This window comes from Rhinatrema bivittatum, chromosome 5, assembly GCF_901001135.1.
Source record: "Rhinatrema bivittatum chromosome 5, aRhiBiv1.1, whole genome shotgun sequence".
NCBI lineage: Eukaryota > Metazoa > Chordata > Amphibia > Gymnophiona > Rhinatrematidae > Rhinatrema > Rhinatrema bivittatum.
In genome coordinates this window covers 136,824,485-136,848,100 of record NC_042619.1, presented here as the reverse complement: position 1 = coordinate 136,848,100, position 23,616 = coordinate 136,824,485, and the positions used below count along the sequence as shown (strand labels likewise).

At 40.6% G+C, this 23,616-nt stretch overlaps 1 long non-coding RNA gene across 1 annotated transcript in view; it reads right to left on the bottom strand.

Annotated features, from left to right (window-relative positions):
* Positions 1 to 4,108: 4,108 nt before the first annotated feature.
* Positions 4,109 to 23,616, bottom strand: part of LOC115091522 — an 80,858-nt gene continuing 61,350 nt past the window's right edge. The window contains exons 2-3 of the long non-coding RNA XR_003856745.1: positions 5,270 to 5,359; positions 4,109 to 4,278 (exon numbers count right to left, since the gene is read on the bottom strand). This is a non-coding gene — a long non-coding RNA (uncharacterized LOC115091522). The remainder of the gene's footprint in view (positions 4,279 to 5,269; positions 5,360 to 23,616) is intronic.

Sequence of the window (23,616 nt, the reverse complement as noted above, 5' to 3'; positions counted from 1 at the left end):
TGCATAGTACTCCTGTAGTATGCACTGATAGCAATTGCCATCTGTGCTTCCTTTTCCCATATTTTTAATCCCCTTTCTGTCTAGCATTGCTATGGGCAACAACAACTCCTGGTCCGCTATATCAACACTGTCAATGAAATATTTTGGAGCAGCAACCTATAGCCCTTGTTCTGGGGACTATGGACTGAGAATCTATAGTGGTGAAGACTTGCAAGGCAACTGATGCCATCACTAGATAATGACAAAGGCTGTTTTGTGTTTCACGTACGTGGGGTCACTCTCTCTAATATTTACTTATTATTTATTCATTTTTGTTCCGCTTTTTGGTAGTTCAGCGCAGATTACATTCAGATACTATAGGTATTTCCCTATCCCCATAGGACTTACAGAGCACTGCAGTGTTCAAAAGCAGAGAGGCCAGTAGAGAAAGTTTATCTTTTTGCAGATATTAAGATCTACAACAGGATAGACCACCAGTGATGGCGAACTCCAGTCCTCGAGTGCCACAAACATTGTATGCAAATCTCTCATTTATTTATTTATTTTATTTAGACATTTTATATACCGTTGTTCCATGTACAGATCACAACGGTTTACAAACGTAACATTCATAGCTATAAATTAAATCAACAAATAATGATAGGTTACAGAGGTAGTATTCATAAACAGGCGTTTACATCTACCAAAAGATCTAAAACATGGGCAAGAAGTACAGAGAATAAAATAAAACAAATGGAGAAATTACTTCCCTGATAATCCTGTTTTTCTTAGTGTAGACAGATGGACTCAGAACCATGCATATTCTTTGTGGATATCCTGAAAATCTGGTGTGTTTGTGGCCCTCGAGGTCAGGAGTTCACCATCACTGGGATAGACATTTCTAAGGGAATAGAGAAAATAAGCAATGACCTAAAAAAGCACTTTTGCAGGCCGATAGAGTACAGTGCACTCCGGTGGAGCGCACTGTTAACCGGCATTTGGATGCGCGTTTTCGACGCGCTAGCTTTACCCCTTATGCAGTAAGGGGTAATAGCACGTCGAAAACGCGCGTCCAACCCCCCCAAGACTAATAGCACCCGCAACATGCAAATGCATGTTGATGGCCCTATTAATCATTCCCACGCGATACAGTAAGTAAAATGTGCAGCCAAGCCGCACATTTTACTTTAAGAAATTAGCGCCTACCCAAAGGTAGGCGTCAATTTCTGCCGGCGCCAGGGAAGTGCACAGAAAAGCAGTAAAAACTGTTTTTCTGTGCATCCTCTGACTTAATATCATGGTAATATTAAGTCAGAGGCCCCAAAAGTTAAAAAAAAAGTTAAAAATTTTAAAAAAAAATTTAAATGGCCCCACGGCTCACGGGTTGAAAACCGGATGCTCAATTTTGCCGGCGTCCGGTTTCTGAACCCGTGGCTGTCAGCGGGTTTGAGAACCGATTCCGGCAAAATTGAGCGACAGCTGTCAAACTCACTGACAGCCTCCGCTTCTGTCAAAAAAAGAGGCGCTAGGGACGCGCTAGTGTCCCTAGCTCCTCTTTTTACCGCTCGCCCGCTCTCCCGCGTGGTTTATTGTATCGGCCCGTTGGAGGCTAAAATTCAGTAAAAGTGTAGAATCCTGCATTTGGAATCCAGAAATCCAAGGGAACGGTACATGATGCAGACCATGCAGCAGGAAAGGGGCAAACCTGTTCTGTACCATTCAGGAGAGAGAGCTGAGTGATCATTTCCAGTCATCTCAAGGTTGCAAAACAGTGCTACAAGGCAGGCCCAAAGCCAGAGGGACACTAGAGTGCACAGGAAGAATTATAATCAGTAGGACATTGTAGGCTGTGGTAGGAAACTCTGGGCCTCGAGGGCTGCAAGCCAGTCAGGATAGCCACGGTGAATATGCATGAAAAGCATGTTCATGCATGTTCATGCAATGGAGGTGGTTCAGTGTGACTCAAAGACTAAAACTGCCTAACCCCAATGTAAGTGATAATGCCTCTTGTTCATTGGTGAGACTTCATCTGGTGTATTGTGTCCACTTCTGGAGACATACCTCTGAAAGAGTACAGACAGGGTAGAAGTGGTGATCCCAGGGTCTGCACCAAAAGCCCTATAAAATGAGACTTAAGGACCTTAATATGTACCCCCTATAGCAGGAGTTCGAAACCTGGTCCTCAGGGACTAACTCTGGTTTTCAGGCAATCCAAATGAATATACATGAGAAATATGCATACATTGGAAGCAGTACATGCAAATATATCTCATGCATATTCAATAGGGGTAACCTGAAAACTAGACTGACCATCTAGTCCCTGAGGACTGGGTCAAGAACCACTGCCCTAAATGAAAGAAGAGAGGGGGATATAACAGAGACGCACACAATGGAAAGGAAGTGACAGAAGAAGAGGTCAATATATGATACTCAAAAGGGTTAGACTCCAAACATATTTCTTCACTGAGAAGGTAGTGAATACATAGAATGGCTTCCCAGTAGAGGTGGTAGAAGCAAAAAAACAGTAACAGAAGTAAGTGTGGGATTTTCTTCTTTCTGGGACCAGTCTGGCACACTCTAGTTGATCAAGAATGGGGTGTGTACAGAGGGGGGATCTACATTTAGTATTTATTTAAAATTTATAAAATGCCTATGCAATTGCCCTAAACAGTGTACAAACAAATATACACAATTCTCATTTTAAAATAAAGTGGAACAAATTATAAATACATACAAAACAAAAAAAAATCACTTCATCAGTCCATGAAATAATGCAGTGAAAAAAAGAATGATATATCCTTATACAAAAGCTAATTGGGGAAGGTAAATCTTAAGTGCAACTTTAAATTGTTTAGTATAGCTTATCATGCGCATAAGAACATAAGAAATTGCCATACTGAGTCAGACCAAGGGTCCATCAAGCCCAGCATCCTGTTTCCAACAGTGGCCAATCCAGGCTACAAGTAACTAGCAAGTACCCAAAAACTAAGTATATCCCATGCTACTGTTGCTAGTAATAATTATCTAAGTCAACTTGATTAGTAGCAGGTAATGAACTTCTCCTCCAAGAACTTATCCAAACCTTTTTTAAACCCAGCTACACTAACTGCACTAACCGCATCCCCTGGCAACAAATTCCAGGTCAAAAGGATGTGAGTTCCATAAGTTTAGAGCTGTGATCGAGAAAGCTCACTCCCTTGTTTCTGCAAGCCTTGCTTGGCAAGGCGACGGAACCTCAAGAAGTCCTCTTTGTGAGGATCGCAACATATGGGTAGAACTTTGATCCAGAGAAGGGCCCTTGCCCAAGGACAGGCATTAATTGATATAAGCATGTGCCCAAGCATAGCTACTTTGTACATAATCCTTGATTGCACCAGAAGCCAGTGTAGCTGACACTGAATTGGTGTTATATGTTTTCTCATTGATGAGTTAGTGATGAGTTTGACCTTAATAGCAACAGTGGGATGGCTAATATAGAGAGAATTACAGTAATCCAATCATGGCAGTATAATAGCCTGAACTCTTATTTTTGAACCAATTTAGGAGAGGTTTAGCCTGCAAAGTACACATAAATTATAAAAACCTGATGGCTAAATTTTAAATCCCCTGCTCGTGGGGAAAATAGAAGTTATGCACGTGGTTGGACCTTGCACACGCCATGGGCATCTTCAAAGGGGCCCAGCCACGTGCATAACTCCCCTTACGTGCAGAAGTGCTGGGCCCAAGAAAAGGAGCGGAGAGGGGCGGAGCTGGAGGTGGCCTGTGCATGTTATAAAATCGCGTGTCCATGTGCACGCACCTGGTAGTGCGCACACATGTAGGCTTTTCACCTGGGAACAAACGTCTAGTGTAGCATTCCCAATATGTCAAATCGGTGCCAAAGCTAGGGGATTTCCATGTTGTAGAACTACTAGCTCATTCTTTGCCGAGTTTAAGGCTAACTATTTGTGTGTAAACCATTGTCTCAGAGTAGCAAGAGAGAGAGAAATGAATTGGGAGGTCTCCTCCCATGATGTACCCACTTCAATATAAAACTGTATGTCATCAGCCTCCTGAAGAAACATTTACTGTAAAGCAAAAAATGACTTACTCTGTGGTTTTGGTAGCATGCAAGAATACTTTACTTGGGAAACAGGGATTGAAAAACAATAAACATTATGTAGCCCCTGATTCAGGGTGTTGTCTGAAATGTGCAAGGATCATACTCAGTCCTGGAGCTAAGCCTCAATTCACAGTCACCAATCCTTTTACTCCAGGGCATGGATTCTCTCAATCAAGGGAAGGCTGAACCTCCAGGACCTAGGGCACAAAAGTGGAAACCACCTCACTGGGTGTACTTTATGATACTTAAGTGTAGATGCAATAAATTGACAGGCAGGGCAGACTGGTTGGGTGTTCCAAATTAAAACTTTCCTGTGATTAGTTCAATGAGTTTTTGCACCAGCAAAGTTATTCCCAGTTGCACCAATGATCTGCATATACTATTCAATTTCAATCAAAGAGAAACTTTTAAATGCTCTGAATGTGAAAAGCCATCCCATGAAACCATGAACAATATAAAAATGGCAACATGCCTCACCTCTCCTGATCACCCTATACTGGATTCCAATTTTGATTTGTATCAAATTTACTCACATTCAAACACTGAAAAACATTGGCCCTATGAATCTGACTGACTACTTACACATAATAATTATCATCCGTGATATGTACCTTTTCCCTTGCATTGATGAGTTTATAGAATGCCTACCATTTGCCCTGGTCTTTATCAAACTGAATCTTAGGAGATTCTATAACCTAGTTTGCATATGAGAGAGTGATGAATGTAAGATTGCGTTCCTTACCAGCTATGGACATTGCAAGGTTATCATTCAACCAAAATCTTTCATACAAGTCAGCAACAACAGTTAGCTGCCCTGCCCCTTAAAACAAGCCAGCTGAAAAAATCTAGGTCCAGAGCATTCAGAAATGTGGCAAATGGCGACAGATCTATGGAAAGTACTTCCCTTTTACATACAAGGAATCAATAGTTACTTAGACTTTTGATGCCAGCTAAAAACAAAACATGGCTGTTTAACCAACGCATTGACACCCTCTGTAATTTATCCCCCTGATCAACATTGACTAAGCACAAAGAAACTGCCATATTCAAAAGATAGGAAGCAGAGAGACTTTGAAACTTGATCTATGTAAAGCCCTCAATATAATGTGTTTAATGTAACATCTTCTAACTTTGGACTAATCTATCTAATGTAACATTCCTCACTATAATGTGCTCACTGTTACCTACCTCACTGCAAAGTAAATCCTCATCATGAAATACCCATTAAATTTGGACCAAATTTGCCATACTGTAATCCACCTTGAAGCAACTGGCCAGCTGCAAAAGATGGAAAATAGAAATATTAAATTAAGTTTATATACTGTATATATACACTATACTGCTATATTATTTAAATAGAAAATTCAAAGTAATTCAAGTATCAGAATGTCATGGTTTGTTTGCCTTTGTGTCTGTTGGCACTCCAAATTGTTTTCTCTTCCTCACATATAACAGATCAAAGAAGAAAAATTTCAAGAATAATTGTTTGTATGACTGCACTGTTGGCACTACCTGCCCACTGATAGTACACTAATTGCTGTAACTGTCTGTTTCATTAGTTTTCAGACTGAAGCTACAAAATAAATACCAGTAGCATTTCACTATATATAATAAATCCAAATGATTCCTGACAGAAAGTAAAAATAAATATAAAAAATGGATTAATTTGGATGAGTAGGAGCAGCACCAGTAACAACATCACAAACTAACTAGTTGATTTGCCAAATGTGTGTCATGGACAACAGGGTTTGAATCAGCAAGCCTAAAAAAACAAAGCTCAGAAGTCTGCCAAAGAGGAACAGAAATAAGAGGAAGCCAGTTGGCATTTACCCTCCATTGATAGGAGGATAAGCCCAATATCAGAGGTTCCCATTGGTTCAGCAAGGGGCATACCTTGATTGGTCACAGAATATAAAGGAGTAGCAGAGACTAAACCTTACAGGACCAACAGAATCCTGAGATACATCCTCTAGAACCTTTGCTCATCTGGCCTTGTTCCTGCACTGCTTCAGCCTCATGGACTCCGGCCTGATTCTGGTTCCTAGACTTTTGCATGAGTCCTATTTTCTGGACTCCTTGCTCCCAGACGTTTTCCTGGTTTCTGTCTCCTGAACACCTTCCTAATCCCAGCTTCTTGGATTAGTGCCTGCCTTCTGCTTCTCAAATTCCAAGGCATGGTATGTGACTTGTCAATTGCCCACACTCCCAACCATCCCATGAAAGCTTGTGCTAACCCAGTACAAGGGGTGCTTCCTAAATAGAGTCAGCTGTTGAAATGTCCAATATCATAAAGTAGCTGCCATTCAAGTGATGCAGACCCAGCTTCTTAATCTCCAGCAAAAGGCTGAAACCCTGCAAGGCCCCAGCCCTGGTTGATCTGATCTGATCTGCAAACTCCTCCCCCGCTCCCATCATTTAGTCTTATCCCATAACCATGAAATGTTATTTCTGGAGAAATTATAGAACAAAAGATTTACAAGGATTCCTCTATCAATGCAGGCCCTTGTTCAGATTACAACCTTATCCATACAATACAGACCCCCTAAGAATGGAATTATCAGGCTGCTCTCCAAGGATGCCCTAACTTTGGCTACATCATACTTAGAACAAGGCAGTCCAATACTGGATAACCTATAGTAATTCATAGCAGCTCTTTCACAAACCTTTGGTGAACAAGACCAGGAGAAATTAACAGAGAGCAGTTTGATGAATATCTGATAAGGACCTTGAGAAATAGTAGAGTATGCAGCATAGTTCTGCGAATGGATCACTATCTAGCCTGAAATGAATTGGCATTGTAGTCATACTTTCAAGGAAACTTTGAAAGCCACATAAAGGATGAGTTGTCACAATTGTACTACCCAGAAAGTATCTCTCTGCATCCCTGGGTTCAGAGAGAAGCAAATCACCTCTTTTTGACAGCAACTTCTCAACCGATCCATAATAATCAATAGTGTGAGATGGTGTTTGCCAGTTAGAAGGATGGTGCCAGGAGTACATCAGACTCCATATTCAAACCATGCGGTGTTAGGGTGTTAAACTCATAAATGTATTTTTGCTCAATTTGTAATAGCAGTTTATCTAGATCACCACCTCTCCAGTTTAACTGTGGTTGTTGGATCACACAAAATTTAAAATCTTCAAATTTGTGACCATTTTCAATGGAGTGATCAACCAATGGTTTTGAGCTTATATTTCTTTTGATGCTACTTTTATGTTCTAGAATCCGTTTATTAAATTCTCTGATAGTTTTACCAACGTACAGTTTGGTACATGGGCAGATAGCTACATACACCACTCCTTTGCTTTTGCAGTTTGTGAAGGAGAAAAGTTTAAAATCTGTATTAAAACCAGGTATTTTTAAAGAGTTAGTCTTCATGTTGACTTTACATACTATACAGTTCCCGCATGGACGGTGACCAGGCGGTCTCTTATCTAAAATCATCTTCCTGGATAGAGCAGAGGGTGCCAGTATGTCTTTAAGATTTTTGTCTCTTTTATTAGCTATCATAATTTTCTTATTCTTAAAAAATGGTAATACTTGTACTATCGGCCAAAACTTCCTCAGAATAGTACTAATATGATATGATAAATGTGTAAAGGTGATAGGGCAGACTAAACAATCATTAGCTTTTCCAGATTTCTTCTCTCCTTTCAATAGTGTACGTCTGTCTTGTTTCTTTGCTTTATTTAAACCATTTTGAACATAATGTAGCGGATAGTCCTTCTCTAAAAATCTCTGCTTCATTTGTGTTGATCTTTCATCAAAAATATTTTCAGTTGCGCAAAGACGTCTTAGTCTCAAAAATTGTGAATATGGAAGATTCCTCAGTAGAGATCTACTGTGACTGCTCGTGTAGTGTAGCAATTTATTGGTATCAGTAGGCTTTCTGAATATATCAGTGACAAATTTGCCATCCACCAAAGTTATTTGAATATCTAAAAATGAAATAGATGATTTACTGTGATTCATAGTGAATTTAAGATTAAAATCTAATGAATTCAGCCAGTTAAAAAACTCAAATAATCTTTCCTTACTTCCTTTCCACAGCAAAAAAACGTCATCAATAAACCTTTTCCAAAGGAGTATGTTACTAATAAATGCATGTGATCTTAAATTAACTTTTTCAAATTGAGCAACATAAAGGTTCGCAACTGAGGGTGCCATCTTTGACCCCATTGCGACTCCTTTAATTTGTTGGTAGATTTTCCTATTGAAGCTGAAAAAATTTTTTGTCAATGCTAATGTGGCCATATCATTCAAAAATTCACTAGGAATACGTTTGTGTATTATACGAGTCTGAAAAAAATGTGTCAAAATATCTATTGCTGCAGTCTGGGGTATATTTGTATATAATGACTCAATGTCTAACGTCACCATAATAATGTCTTCATTTAAATCATCGGAAATATTCACTGTTTCTAATGTGAGAATGAAATCTGAAGAGTCCCGGATATAGCTTGATGCTTCTAAAGATTGTATCTCAATTTATTTTAGAAGAGCGTAGGAGACTTACTAATCGCAAGTAGGTAGTAGATGTGGCATCAGTGGAGGATTAAGTTTTTACTATTTTTTCTATTGTTTAAAAAGCTCTACCGATGTTGTTAATACTCTCTTGTGCAAGTTGTTTTATAGGCATTGATTATGAGCGATGTGCAAATTTTAAGTTTGCAATATTGACTAAATAGTGCTACTGATGTTAGTAATGTCATTTTATATTATGGTTTGTGTAAAAATGCTGTAATGAGAAGTACAGCATAGTGAGATTTTAAACTCTCAAAGAACATTTTTTAACATTAATAATTTTTGTCATGCATAAATTAAATAATGTGGTGTGATGGATTAGTTGTAGTGTAGATCATCTTTTCTATATATTTGTTTATGATTTTGGGTCATCATTTATCAAATTTGCATATATAATAAAGTTCATTTTTTAAGAAATTTGCAATTTTAACAATGCTCATTTATTAAATGAATTAGAGATTAGATTTTTTATAGATTCCATATATGTTGTAATAGTGGTTGTTTCTCTTTTAGTTGTTTACTCATCGATGGCATACTATATAATCAAAGTGGATTATACAGTATCAGTGATTTGAAGTTTGGAGGTAAAGTATTATCCAATGCCACTGTTTTATTATCGGATTTTTTAACTTTTTCATTTATCATTTTGATTTGTTGTGTTGATTTTAGATCTTTGCAATGTTTAAAAAGGATGTTTATTAATTTATATAAAATTCTTTTTAATATTTAAGAGATCTTAATAGTATACTTGCTGTGGATTTTTAAAAAAAAAATTTTCATATTCTATTTGATTTGTTGTTTTGATTTTAGATCTTTGCAATGTTTAAAAAGGATGTTTATTAATTTATAAAATTCTTTTTAATATTTAAGAGATCTTAATAGTGTATTTATTGTGAGATATTTATTTGGTTAATGTGACTTGTTTATTTGTAGCCCCTGAGGCAGCGGCTACAAAGCTGCGAAACTCGGCCTGAGTCGGGCAATTTACTTGAAACGTCTCTGCACCAATAAAGGATTGAAAAAGATTAAGGCATCTATTCTTTTTGTGCACATAAGTCAAAGTAGGGACAGGGCAGGCAGGTTATGTCCAAGTAGGGACAGGGCAGGCAGCTGGAGACAAGGTCAGGGTCAAGCAGAAGTCAGAGCAGGCAGCTGGAAATAAGGTCAGGTCCGAGCAAGGGTCAAAGCCAGGGATATCCATCTAAAAGGTAGTAGGAACAGGAAGCAGGAACAGGTACTGGATCAGGAACAGGTACTGGAGCAGGAACTAGAACAAACAGCAACAAAGCACACGACAGGAAGCGTGGAAACTTGTTGCCAAGGTGAAGTCTGAGTGGCAGGGACTGCTTTATATATGGAGGCTGAATGACGTCATCATCTGGGGCTGCGGGAGGCTTACCCACCATGGCCCCTTTAAAGCAAGGGAAAGCGCGCACGCGCCTAAATGAGCAGGCCAAGAACTAAGAGGTGGTGGCGTGTCCCTGCAACGCACATGGGGAGACCCGACCTGGACCGGAGGAGACTGCAGCAATGCCGGAGGAGCCTGGGAACACAGAGGAAGTGAGCGCATAAGCGGCTGCCTACCACTACCACTGCCAGAAAAGAAAGGCTAGCTGCAATGGCCAGGAAACGCAACACAGCCTTGTCTGGAGGGGTGTGGATTGAAGAGAAAATCCTCATGCCTTTTGCCTGGAGGCTGTGCCATTGACAGCTGTTACGCATGCCGTCCACAGCAGACCCGTGGCATGGCCCCCTCACCTTTCTACAGCGACTCCAGCTTCTGGTTCTTCCTCGCTGGCGGTGGTGGGCTGTCAGTTCCGTCCTCGAGCCTCCCCTGGTGCCTCCGGCTCTGCCACAGTCCTCGGCGTTCCCGGTTGTGCTACCACTTCTCGTCAGACCTCTCCGCATGGCCCGTGGAGAGATGCTGTTACTCATGCCGTGCCCCTCCCTAGGCGAGCACACCATTGATCCTTAAGTAGGGACCACAGCGGGAGCCTAGCCGCGGCCCTAGATGATGCTGACAACTTAGCTACAGTATTTAAGCTCAGGCTCTGCTCCCTAGCATTGCCTTTGCAACAAGTCTCCTTGCTAGTCAAGTACTCGTTGCCTCCTAGATATTCATCTCATCCCTGTGTTCCTGTTCCTCGTTATTCCTGGTTCCTATCTCCTCGTTCCTACCTTGCTTCATACCTTGAATTGACAACACGGACTTTGACTTTGCTTTGCCTGACTTTGCCATTGATTCTCTCCAAGCCCGGACCTCTGCTTCGCCTGACTACTCTACGGCCTTTCTCCAGACCCAGACTCTTGCTTCGCCTGACTACATTACTGCCTATCTCCAGACCCAGACCTCTGCTTCGCCTGACTACGCTACTGCCTATCTCCAGACCCAAACCTCTGCTTTGCCTGATTACTCTACTGCCTATCTCCAGACCCAAACCTCTGCTTTGCCTGACTACGCTACTGCCTATCTCCAGACCCAAACATCTGCTTTGCCTGACTACGTTATTGCCTATCTCCAGACTCAGACCTCTGCTTCGTCTGACTACACTATTGCCTATCTCCAGACCCAGACCTCCACTTTGCCTGACTATGCTTTTGTCCATCTCCATGTTCAGACCTCTGCCTTGCCTGACTACGCTCTTGACTATCTCCGTGATCAGATCTCAGCCTTGCTTGCCACTGCCTCCGGATTGCCGCCAGCCCTGACTCAAGCCTGCCCTTGGACGCCTCTTCAGCTTACTCCCTAGAAGTGGTTTCTTCAGGCTTTGGCCTGCTTTTGCTCGAGCGCTCTCTGTCTGCCTCCATTCCATTGGCGCTTGAATTTCCAGGACATTACCCAGTCCAGAGTAAGACTGTACCATCTCTCACCTGCTGTCTCTGGGCTGAACCAACTCTTACTTCGACTACACACAGAGGCCCACCTAAGTCCTGCCGGCCCCGGCACCCAAAGGCTCAACCCGTGGGGAACGAGGGCTGGTATAGGTGAAGCTCCAACGGCCTCTTTCTGTCAGCCCACTCCACCTGCTGACGGTGGGGACCCGTAGGTCCTTACCTACAGGTTGTGTCCACCCCACCTTGGCCCAAGGGTCCACCTCCGGTGTAACAGACATCAGGGCAGGAGGAGTCTGAATCCAGCTCCAGAGAGCTTGCTGATGTCAGAGGCAGAGTGGAGATGAGCCTTCTTGCATTGCAAGAAGTAGCTTGGCATCCCGAGACATGGCTCAGAGAGAAGGAGGCAGACTGTCCTCCCAAAGGGTGGACTTCTCTAGCATCCTGAGGGAAGTAGAAGAATATGTCTCTGCAGCCAGAGGAGTTAAGCTGGCCCACGGATGGAGAGCGAGGTCTGCTTGGTGCGGTGGTGCTGTTACTGTGGTGGGAGAGAAAGGAGAACTGCTGCCAGCCAACCCAGAGCCCAGAAGAGTAAAGTTATAGAGGAAAAACAGCTGACCGCACCAGAATATCTTAGCCATCTGAGGCTGAGCAGTGTCTGCCATCCAAGAGAAAGGAGGAGCAGTCCAGGAGCACACCCAGAGATGTCCCCACCACATCAAAGCTGTCTGTTAGCCTGCCTTGATAATCTCCTCTCTGTTGCATGACTGCAGAGGTTGACAGGGATAGAGATCATAGGGCCAGAGAAGAGGGAAACCAGGCCATGGAGCAGCGACACAGGAGCAGGCCCACTCAAGCAGAAAGAAATGATACTGTCAGCTTTCAGTTTTCTGCCAATCGCTGCGGGATTGCAGAGGCCAGCAGAAAAAGAACATTTTTTTTTTCTTTGGTAATGGGTGGATTCCTTCAGAACTTTGATTACTCTGTTTATAGTTGTGTTATAAGGGGTAGACATGGGTGTTAACAGCTAAAAAGTCTTGATGATGTAAATTCAGGATCAAGGCTACAAGAACAATACAAAAGAACATGGTCCACCTATGAAGAGGTTCAGTGGGCAGGAGAGCAGGCTAAAGCAGCATCAGGCCACTGAAGAGAGGAGCATTGGCAGTGGAGGAGAGCTGGGGCAGCATGATTTTCACAGACACGAGTGCTACAGGACTAATATAAAATGTTATCAGTTCTTATACTTGCAAAACTTTTAACTATTCATCTTTCTAAAGTAATGCTTCATTTTCCATCTCTCTCATACACACACACACACACACACACACACACACTGGCTCCCTCTATCTCAGGCATGCATACACACACACACATCCTGCCTCCCTCTCTCTCAAGCACGCACACATACTGGATCCCCCCCCCCCCCCCCCAATCTCCTCTCAGTATGCCATTTGATCTCCCCCAATTTATTCAGCTAAGTTGTTAGTCATCTAAAATTTTAGCAGGAAAAGTTAGAGGCAGGTTGAGGGTAAGCAAAGTTACCAAGCTAACTTAGCCAGATAATGCCAATATTCAGCATTATGTGGCTAAGTTATCTGGATAATTTTAGGACTGCCTCAGAGAAATCCTAAAGTTAGTCAAACAAAATTAGCTAGCTATCTTTCAGATAGCCATGTATGTGCTGCTGAATATCTGGTTTGAGTTAGCTGGCTAAGTTTATCTGGCTAACTTACCCCTAGAGTCATCAAAATGCATTAGTAACGCATTGATATCACCTGCGATAAGAAAAAGGGGCATGTTTAGGGAAATTTTAGAATTACCTCACCACACGATAACATACCACTTCGCATCAGTAGTATTGCATGGACTCTATAACAGGGTACCATCAAGTTACGGTGAGATAACATAGTACAAAATGTCATCTTTGTGAGACTTTCCTCACTCCAAATGACGTCAAATTTTCACCAAGGTGTACTGTGCTGTTCGTACATTTCATTTACATGAGAAACTGGTCCCTAAACCCTAAACCACCACTAACATCTCACCTCGACCTATTAGATGGCCCTCCTATAGAGATATAAATATGTGCACACTGTAAGCTCGCTCCCCAGAGGTGCTCTCTCTCTCCTGCTCTCTCCCACTCCTCCACTCCACTCCACTCCTCCCCTCTCCCCTCTCAAGCACAGAAATGGCCAAAATGCAATTTAAAAAATGTATCACGAATTGCATTATGGCCACTTCGGGCATATCGCATAGCCTAACTCCAGGAAAAACGGTTTAGTTATTTCCGGCATTAAAACTGTGCCAGAGCATAAGTTATGCTATCGCACAGTGTGATATTGCCCCTCATTTTCCTAAATCCCAGCCAAACTCCTCCCTGATCCCACCCTTCCCAAAAATGTGCATTTGCGCCGTGCGTTACTGTTCTTATCGCATGCGATTTGGCATTAACGCCTGCGTTAATTCGTTATCGCATGCGTTAATGCCATAACACATTTTGATGAGTCACCCAATTAGCTGGACATCCCACGGCTGAATATCGACCTCTAAAATATTTTTTATAAATTATTATATGGGAAGACTCTGAAAACTTCTTGAGTCAGCATTTGGGCAGGCATTTCCTGATACCTACTTCTAAAAGTGCCCTTTTCAGATTCTTTGTAAAGAAATAAGTGATTCATTGCTACTGTAGAAAACTACTACATTGAAAATCTGATTACAGAGCACAAACCAATTACCTACAAATTGCTAAAGAAAACTAAAGCTGTTTTTTCTTGAAAATCATGATGTGATTGATGTTTAATAAAAGTATAAAGTGATTGATGTTTGATTTTTTTTTCTCTTTCTTTTAAAATGAATTGATTCACTGTTGTGCTCATAAAAAGATGCTAGGTTGTCAGCACTGAAAAGCAAAGACCCTCTATTTATCTATTCAACAGATACAACACAGGCCATGGGAGTAAGGCTTCCCATTGCCCTCCTCCCAATATTGACTCTTTGTAGAAAGGAGAACCATTTCAAAAAGTTATATGATGTAATGAGGCATTTGTGGCTTTTAATGAGACTATGGATTAGAGTTGGATGAGCTTGGTCAATCTGGATCTCACCCCTCTGCTCTACTGAAATGTAAAGACTGGCTTCTCTGCACTTGTACTGAGATTCAAATCTGAGCCTCCTTAGCCTAATCCAGGGTCAAGTTAATGTGACATAGGGTATTGTTTTCTTGTGGGCTTCTATTGAAATCTTTCTTTTTAGCAGTAACAAGTGTAGCATTCGATGACTAATCCATTTCAACTTTAACCTATCTGATGAAAGTTGCCAAACATGTTTTTTCATTATTTGATTTTTTTACAGGAAAATGCTAAAACAGTATGCTATCAATTAAGGAAGTGTGTGCTTTCAATTAGGGAGTAAGAAAAAGTCCAAAAAATACATTAAATATTTTCTAAATTGATATAAAAGCATCCTGGATTACAGGTATGTCAGTCAAAGGCTGCAGAAGACTCCATTTCTGAAAAAGAAAAGAACAGAGAAACCAACCAGAAAAATAACTAGCAAGCAATTAATAATCAAGAGAAAAACTACAACCCCAGGGAGAAGTAAATGGATTAATAGATTAAGTGATTGCAAAACTCTTGGGAGCCTATGCATTAACACTCATGTAAAAAAATGTAACTTGCACATTAAAAAGCCACTTAACAATGAATGCAAAAAGATTTTGCATAGACATAATAAAAAATGACACAAATAGCGTGGACCCATTGTTTTCCTGCACAGAAACCCAAAATACATTAGCTAAACTGCATGAGCATATTATTTACTGAGAAGAAGCTGCATTGCACAAGCACACCAAACTGACTATGCTCAATTATCTTATATTCTTGACTCTTTCTGCTGGCTTTCAACGGGTATACAACCGAGTGAAGGCAATGTATGCTATACCTCGGTATATAAACAAATGCTAAATAAAAATAAGAACATAAGAAAATGCCATACTGGGTCAGACCAAGGGTCCATCAAGCCCAGCATCCTGTTTCCAACAGTGGCCAATCCAGACCATAAGAACCTGGCAAGTACCCAAAAACTAAGTCTATTCCATGTTACCGTTGCTAATGGCAGTGGCTATTCTCTAAGGGGCAGATTTTTAAAAAGTACGCTGGATTTTATAAGATACGCGTGTAGCCGCGCGTATCTTATAAAATCCGGGGTCGGCGCGCGCAAGGGGGTGCACATTTGTGCAACCTGCGAGCGCTGAGCCCAGCGCGCGCTGCCTTTTCCCGCGGAGGCCGCTCCGATTTCGGAGCGGCCTCGGAGGGAACTTTTCTTTGCCCTCCCCCCACCTTCCCCTCCCTTCCCCTACCTAACCCACCCCACCCCCCAGCCCTATCTAACCCCCCCCCTTACCTTTGTCGGCAAAGCAGGCGTAACTTTGCGCGCGTCGCCGGTAGCCACGCTCCGTCCTCCGGTCCTGGGGGCTGTTCTGGAGGCCTCGACCACACCCCCGGGCCGGGGCCATGCCCCCGGGCCCACCCCCGAAATGCCGCGGCACGCCCCCTCCCGCCCCTTTTCGAAAGCCCCGGGACTTACGCGCGTCCCGGGGCTTTACGCGCGCCGGCGGCCTATGCAAAATAGGCGCGCCGGCACGCGCGGCCCTTTTAAAATCCGCCCCTAAGTGAACTTAATAGCAGGTAATGGACTTCTCCTCCAAGAACTTATCCAATCCTTTTTTAAACACAGCTATACTAACTGCACAAACCACATCCTCTGGCAACAAATTCCAGAGTTTAATTGTGTGTTGAGTAAAAAAGAACTTTCTCCGATTAGTTTTAAATGTGCCCCATGCTAACTTCATGGAGTGCCCCCTAGTCTTTCTACTATCCGAAAGAGTAAATAACCGATTCACATCTACTAGACCTCTCATGATTTTAAACACCTCTATAATATCCCCCCTCAGTCGTCTCTTCTCCAAGCTGAAAAGTCCTAAACTCTTTAGTCTTTCCTCATAGGGGAGTTGTTCCATTCCCCTTATCATTTTGGTAGCCCTTCTCTGTACCTTCTCCATCGCAATTATATATTTTCTGAGATGCGGCGACCAGAATTGTACACAGTATTCAAGGTGCAGTCTCACCATGGAGCGATACAGAGGCATTATGACATTTTCCGTTTTATTCACCATTCTCTTTCTAATAATTCCCAACATTCTGTTTGCTTTTTTGACTGCACACTGTACCGACGATTTCACTGTATCGACAATTTCAATGTGTTATCCACTGTGACACCTAGATCTCTTTCTTGGGTTGTAGCACCTAATATGGAACCCAACATTGTGTAATTATAGCATGGGTTATTTTTCCCTATATGCATCATCTTGCACTTATCCACATTAAATTTCATCTGCCATTTGGATGCCCAATTTTCCAGTGTCACAAGGTCTTCCTGCAATTTATCACAATCTGCTTGTGATTTAACTACTCTGAACAATTTTGTGTCATCTGCAAATTTGATTATCTCACTCGTCGTATTTCTTTCCAGATCATTTATAAATATATTGAAAAGTAAGGGTCCCAATACAGATCCCTGAGGCATTCCACTGTCCACGCCCTTCCACTGAGAAAATTGCCCATTTAATCCTTCTCTCTGTTTCCTGTCTTTTAGCCAGTTTGCAATCCACGAAAAGACATCGCCACCTATCCCATGACTTTTTACTTTTCCTAGAAGCCTCTCGTGAGGAACTTTGTCAAACGCCTTCTGAAAATCCAAGTATACTATATCTACCGGTTCACCTTTATCCACATGTTTATTAACTCCTTCAAAAAAGTGAAGCAGATTTGTGAGGCAAGACTTGCCCTGGGTAAAGCCATGCTGACTTTGTTCCATTAAACCATGTCTTTCTATATGTTCTGTGATTTTGATGTTTAGAACACTTTCCACTATTTTTCCTGGCACTGAAGTCAGGCTAACCGGTCTGTAGTTTCCCGGATCGCCCCGGAGCCCTTTTTAAATATTGGGGTTACATTTGCTATCCTCCAGTCTTCAGGTACAATGGATGATTTTAATGATATATTACAAATTTTTACTAATAGGTCTGAAATTTCATTTTTTAGTTCCTTCAGAACTCTGGGGTGTTTACCATCCATCCAGGTGATTTACTACTCTTCAGTTTGTCAATCAGGCCTACCACATCTTCTAGGTTCACCGTGATTTGATTCAGTCCATCTGAATCATTGCCCATGAAAACCTTCTCCATTACGGGTACCTCCCCAACATCCTCTTCAGTAAACACCGAAGCAAATAAATCATTTAATCTTTCCACGATGGCCTTATCTTCTCTAAGTGCCCCTTTAACCCCTCGATCATCTAACGGTCCAACTGACTCCCTCACAGGCTTTCTGCTGCGATGTCAGTGTAGAGAGAAGTTGGAGAGCTAGTACACTCCAAGTGAAGAGATCAAAGGAGAGTGATGAGTAATTGTGTAATCTTTGGAGATTTATTTTTATGGCATATACATAGAACATAAATATGTATGATCCACTTCCATCTTCTAGTTACAACAGGGTACACAACAGCAAAAAAAGTGGAAGCTGCAAGATTGTCTTTAGAGGACTGACTAGAAAAATGTTAAACATCTTGGCAATGGATAAACTGACCTTTGAATGTTTGTTTGTTTTTTAAAGGACATTAGTATCTAAATGTCCTGCTTCCTTTTTTGAAATTAATTTCAGATTAATAGACAAGAGACCTTGCCTGCAATTATTTAATCCTTATTAAACTAATATCTTAGATTAGGAAATAAAAGGTGAACTAATTAATAATAATAATAATAATAATAATAATAATTATATATATATATATATATATATATATATATATATATATATATATATATATATTAGGTGATACTTTATTATTGAACTAACAATACATTTCTTGGCTAGCTTTTGCAAGTTAATACTCTCTTCTTCAGTTCAGAATTCAAATGAGCAAAAGATGACATTTACTAGGAAATAATATAGAGTAGCCATAAGCAAATCATAAAAGACATTCCAGTGAGAGAGTAAAGGGAAAGGTGTGAGCAGAGGGTTGATGGGTGATCAGAAGGTGAAAAGCAGTATAATCTTATGGTACATAATATGACAGGAAACCTAAGTCTTTGTTGAGCAACTTTTTTGTCAATTCCTAAGTTATCTGATCATTTGGACTTCCAAAGTCTTGTGTTCTTGCTTGCTTTAAATTTCCCTTTGATTATCCTGATCATAAGGTCATTGATGCAGTGGCTTGGCTCTGAAAATGTCTCTCCCACAGAGCTGTTGTCCTGGGTTTCCCTGTGGCATTTGATTTCATGCCTGTGTAAACTGACTCTTGCCTTTAATGTCTGGCTTGCCTCACTAATGTAGCATGCTTCTTCACATTTTCTTTATTGAATAATATATACAGCATTAGAAGAGGAGCATGAATAGGATCTCCTTATGTTGAAGTTTTTCCTATGTGGGTGATTACGGGGTCCTGTGAAGGCATGGGGGCCTATGCAATAAATTTTGCGGAAAGTGGGCTCTGACTTTTCAGAGTCTACTTTCTTAGTGCACGCATGGCACCTGCAAGGAGGGGCACCATGCAATATGCAAATTAGGGGGTCACGCTAGTTAATATCTGAGCGTTAAATGTGCATCTGAGACGCACATTTATATTTTTGAATGCGGAGTGAACGAGTAATAACCTCATTCACATGCATTTGCATGTGATGAGCGCTAACTCATTCACTCCACGTCGGACGCGCGTTAAATAGGTGCTAATCCCCCTATTGCATTAGGGGGTGGATTAGCGCCTATTTAACCCGCATCCTTCAGCAGGTTAAACAGTGCACTCGTGTGAGCGCACTGTATTGCATTGGCCCCATGGTGTGCAGGGTGGTACATTGCAGGGGTATCTATTTATTTATTTATTTATTTAAAATCTTTTCTATACCATCATTAAGTAACACACTATCACAATGGTTTACAGAAAGGCACATATATAAATTTGGTAATTGTATATGTTAATACTTTTCTATAAGAAGTGCCATTAAAGTCTGATAACATAGTTTCATAATAAAGACTATTTGCTGAATGTTATAAATCTTGTCCTTTTCCTTCATGTATCAGTATTAATTACATGTATGGCTCTATTGGATTGTATATTTAATGTTAAAGGTGAAATAAAATAAGAAAATCACACACATTGAGCTATGTGCCATTTTCTTCTTTCAGAATTTTTGTTAAAAGCTGCTTTTTACTAATTTTTGCATCAGATTAGGTGGTTGCCTAAACGCCAGTATTAGTGGGGCAGGGAATATTTCTTTCAGCGTTTCATCCTCCAGGAGAAGTGGCATTGGTATTTTTTATTTTTCTTAGTTTAGATTAGGGAATAATTCATGATATTTTGAGCATTTTTCTTTCTTTGGGAGTGGGTGGATTCCTTCAAAACTTGCATTACTCTGTTTACAATTGTGCTATAAGAGGTAGACTAGACATGGGTGTTAACAGCTGTCAGCTAATACATCTTGATGCTATAAATTTAGGATCAAGGCTACAGGAACAATAGCCTGAATTACAAAATCTTTTGTATGGTGAATGCATTGTTATTTATATTTGTTATTTATGTATTTGTTGTATGAACTTATAATGGAAATATTTTAACAAAAACTAATGCAAAGTGTGTATGTAGAAACACCAAAGTGTGTATGTAGAAACTAATGCAAAGTGTGTATGTATAATTCTATATGACCACTTCTGTAGACGAGGTGGCACCCTCTGGCCACTCCATGTATTCCCAGGCAAGATCACAGACTTTCACTAGTCAATTTAAAATATAGTGAATTTTATTATTTTCAATCATCAGGCTAACAGATTCGTCTTTCTCTAGTTAAGTTGCCCATACATTTTTAAAGCCAAGAAAATAAATTTAAATACCCTTTCTCTGGGCTAACAACTAGACTATTATTTTTTTAGTCTTAAATAGTCATGCCCTCAAGGGTTTGTACCTGGGTTAGCCTTTTCCAAACCTGTATTCTTTCAGGATTTTTTTCTGCTTCTCTGGATAGCATCTTCTAGCCGCAATTATACCCTTCCCTGGTTCTGACCATCTTATTTCTGAATTGTTTTAATACACTTGCCTAATTATTGGCACCAGATAGATGCAGGTAGTAGAGAACCACCAACTTATTTTTCGACTACAACTGTTGCAGGCACATTTTTATGCCGTTAGGTTTTCAGGCTCTATATCTGAAAGAAAACAAATGATTTTGGTGTATAAATTGTTGTTCTGTAATAAGTAAAGGCAAGAATGCTGCATTTTGTCTATTTATTTCAAAATAAAATCTATAAAATATACTACAAACTGCCAGGAGTAACAAACACTCTAGAAGAGTTGTTAGCACAAAAATATGCAATTATGTTGTATGCTCTATAACTGAAAGAAAACAAATGATTTTGGTGTATGAATTGAAGTTCTGTAATAAGTAAAGATAAGAATTCTGCAGTTTGTCTATTTATTTCAAAGTAAAATCTGAAAATGTACTACAGACCACATGAAGGAGAGGTTAACACCCTAGAACAGCCGCATGAATGAAAATATGCAGCCATGTTTTAGGCTCTGTAATTGAAAGAAAACAAAAATTACTTACAAAACAAATTAAAATATCTTTCTTTCACATTTTATCAACTGTTTTTACAGATATTTAACAACATTTTTCACTTCAAAGTACAATTTCACTAGAACAGCCACATTGTTCTACAATTGAGAAGTGTAAATGGGGTACATGATCACAGCAGGTTGCAGCTCCTTGACTTTTCATCATTTATGACTATCAGTATTTTACATATCCATAATGTAATCAAGCTGGGCCTACATATATTTCATATGTCATATAAAATATTCCTATTATACAATATGAGCCTTATTATACAAATACCTGACACTGCCATGGGAAAGTAAACTAAGCACCTTGCATGCCATTACTAATAATAATAATACTGCACAACAACTTTCCATTTCTGAAAATCTTAGCTTCCCATTCCCTTCAGTTTTTCCTCCACACCTTAGAATACCAGGCAACATGTTTTCATCCCAGTAAATGACACTACCTCACAGGAGGTGGAAATGGAGGAGTGGAAGGGGGTAAGAGGGAGTTGTACTGATTTGGGGAATCACCAATGTAACTGTTAGTGAGACAGAAGTCAAAGAATCTCACAAGATGAATCAGGACAAGCAGAAAGAGTGAAACATTCACAAGCATGAAAGCGTGCCGCTAGCAGTTCTAGGGTGTGTGACAGGTGGAGCAAAGAAACTGAAAGTGAAGGAGGGCTACAATATTAAAAAATCAAAGGTAATCAAAATGTTGGAAATTCACAGAATCTCAACATACTGCGATCATGTACATTAACTGGCCAGTCCTTTCTAATCTTTACCGGCACAAAAACATGCCAACAGTTATTTCTAGCATGCTTCAGAATCATCCATTTATAGAACTTTTTTTAATACAGATAAACATATAAACTGTCTTTGCACCTTTTACAGTAAATGCAAAATCCAAGTGCCCTGATTTAGCCTGCGCTGGGCTGTAATTACTTGTTTTGCAATCGGTATAATTAATGCCTGTACAAAATGCAGTTGTCTTAACACCTGCAAGCAGATAAAATAATAAAATTATGGGGCGCTGTTAACACTGAATGACATTAATCCTCCTAACCTGGCTTTGATATGACTGTGTCATTTGATAGCAGCTTCGCACTTGAATTTACATGGAAAAGCAATTCAGAAACTGTTTCTTACAGATGCATCTATACCGCATGAACAGTATACTTCACAAACTACGTGCTTTTTCTGGTTTAAAAAAAATTCTAAATGAATCTGACTTTCATACAATTGAACCAGCATCTATCTTTCCACTTATTGATTACTGTAACAGTCTTTATTTAGGCCTACCAGATGTCTCCTTACAGCCTTTACAGCTTTTGCTTATTCCCGCAGCGCGCCTTATTTCTAGAATTAAATGCTACAATCGCATTACTCCCATCCTAATGAGTCTTCACTGGCTTCCCATATGCCAGTGAATAGAGTACAAAATTGGGATGACTGTGTTCAAATTGATTAATATTGAATCCTGGCCATGGTCCAATGCTCTACTTAAATTATACCAGTCATCTCTTCAGTTGAGATCTACACAGAAGGGCTTACTTGATGTCCCCTTTGTGAGGTCTGCCTGTCTTTATGTAACCAGAGAATGTGCCTTTTCTGTTGCGGCTCTGGCTCTTTGGAACTCTTTTTCACTGGACTTGCAGCTGTGCGACTGCCTAAAGACCTTCAGAGGGCTTTTAAAGACCTTTTTATTTACACAGGCTTATTTGTAAATGTGGAGGTCCATATTCAAAAGCCATTTAAATGAATAACATAATATTTATCCATCCTTAAGGCTTACCCAGCTATATTTAGCCCTTATCCGGCTAGATATGGATAAGAAGGGGGCATTTCATATGGGAAGAGGCATTCCAAGGAGGAGCAGAGTTAGCCACTTAACTTACATGGCTAACTATGGTCGGGCCGTAGGGCTGTCCTGAAGTTAGCTGGTTAGTCACCCCGCTGAATATACCCTGCTAGTTAGCTGGATATGTGTATCCAGCTAACTAGCTGAGCCACACAGCAGCTGAAAATTGACCCAGCCATGCTGGAGTGAAGAAACCAGCACCCAAGAAGCGGGCATCAAGTACGGAGTCACTTCGAGATTCTTCTGACCAGTCCCTCAGTGAAGAGGAATTGAGGTACACTGATTTGGGGTCAGAAGAAGCATTATCTGGGTCCATTCTGCCACATGTCAACTGTGCCAGGCGGACAGCAGGACCAGCTTTGCACCCATGATGAAGACTGATTTGTACAAGATGCAAAAAAAAAAAAAAACCCAAACAAATCAGCACTTGATTTTGATTTTCCTTTGTTTTTCTTCTTTTCAACCAAAGTTTATGAATAATGTATGTCTCTTAGAAGGTGAAGATGGGGGAAAGAGAGTGATGAGCTGACATGGTGAAGAAGAGAGGTATTGTGGGAGCCCTGGAATGGCCTACAGGAGCACAGAGGTTGCTTTTGAGGGGGGAACATGGAATAAGGGAGCTGTGGATTTTGAAACACCAACCCTGTAGGTGGTGGA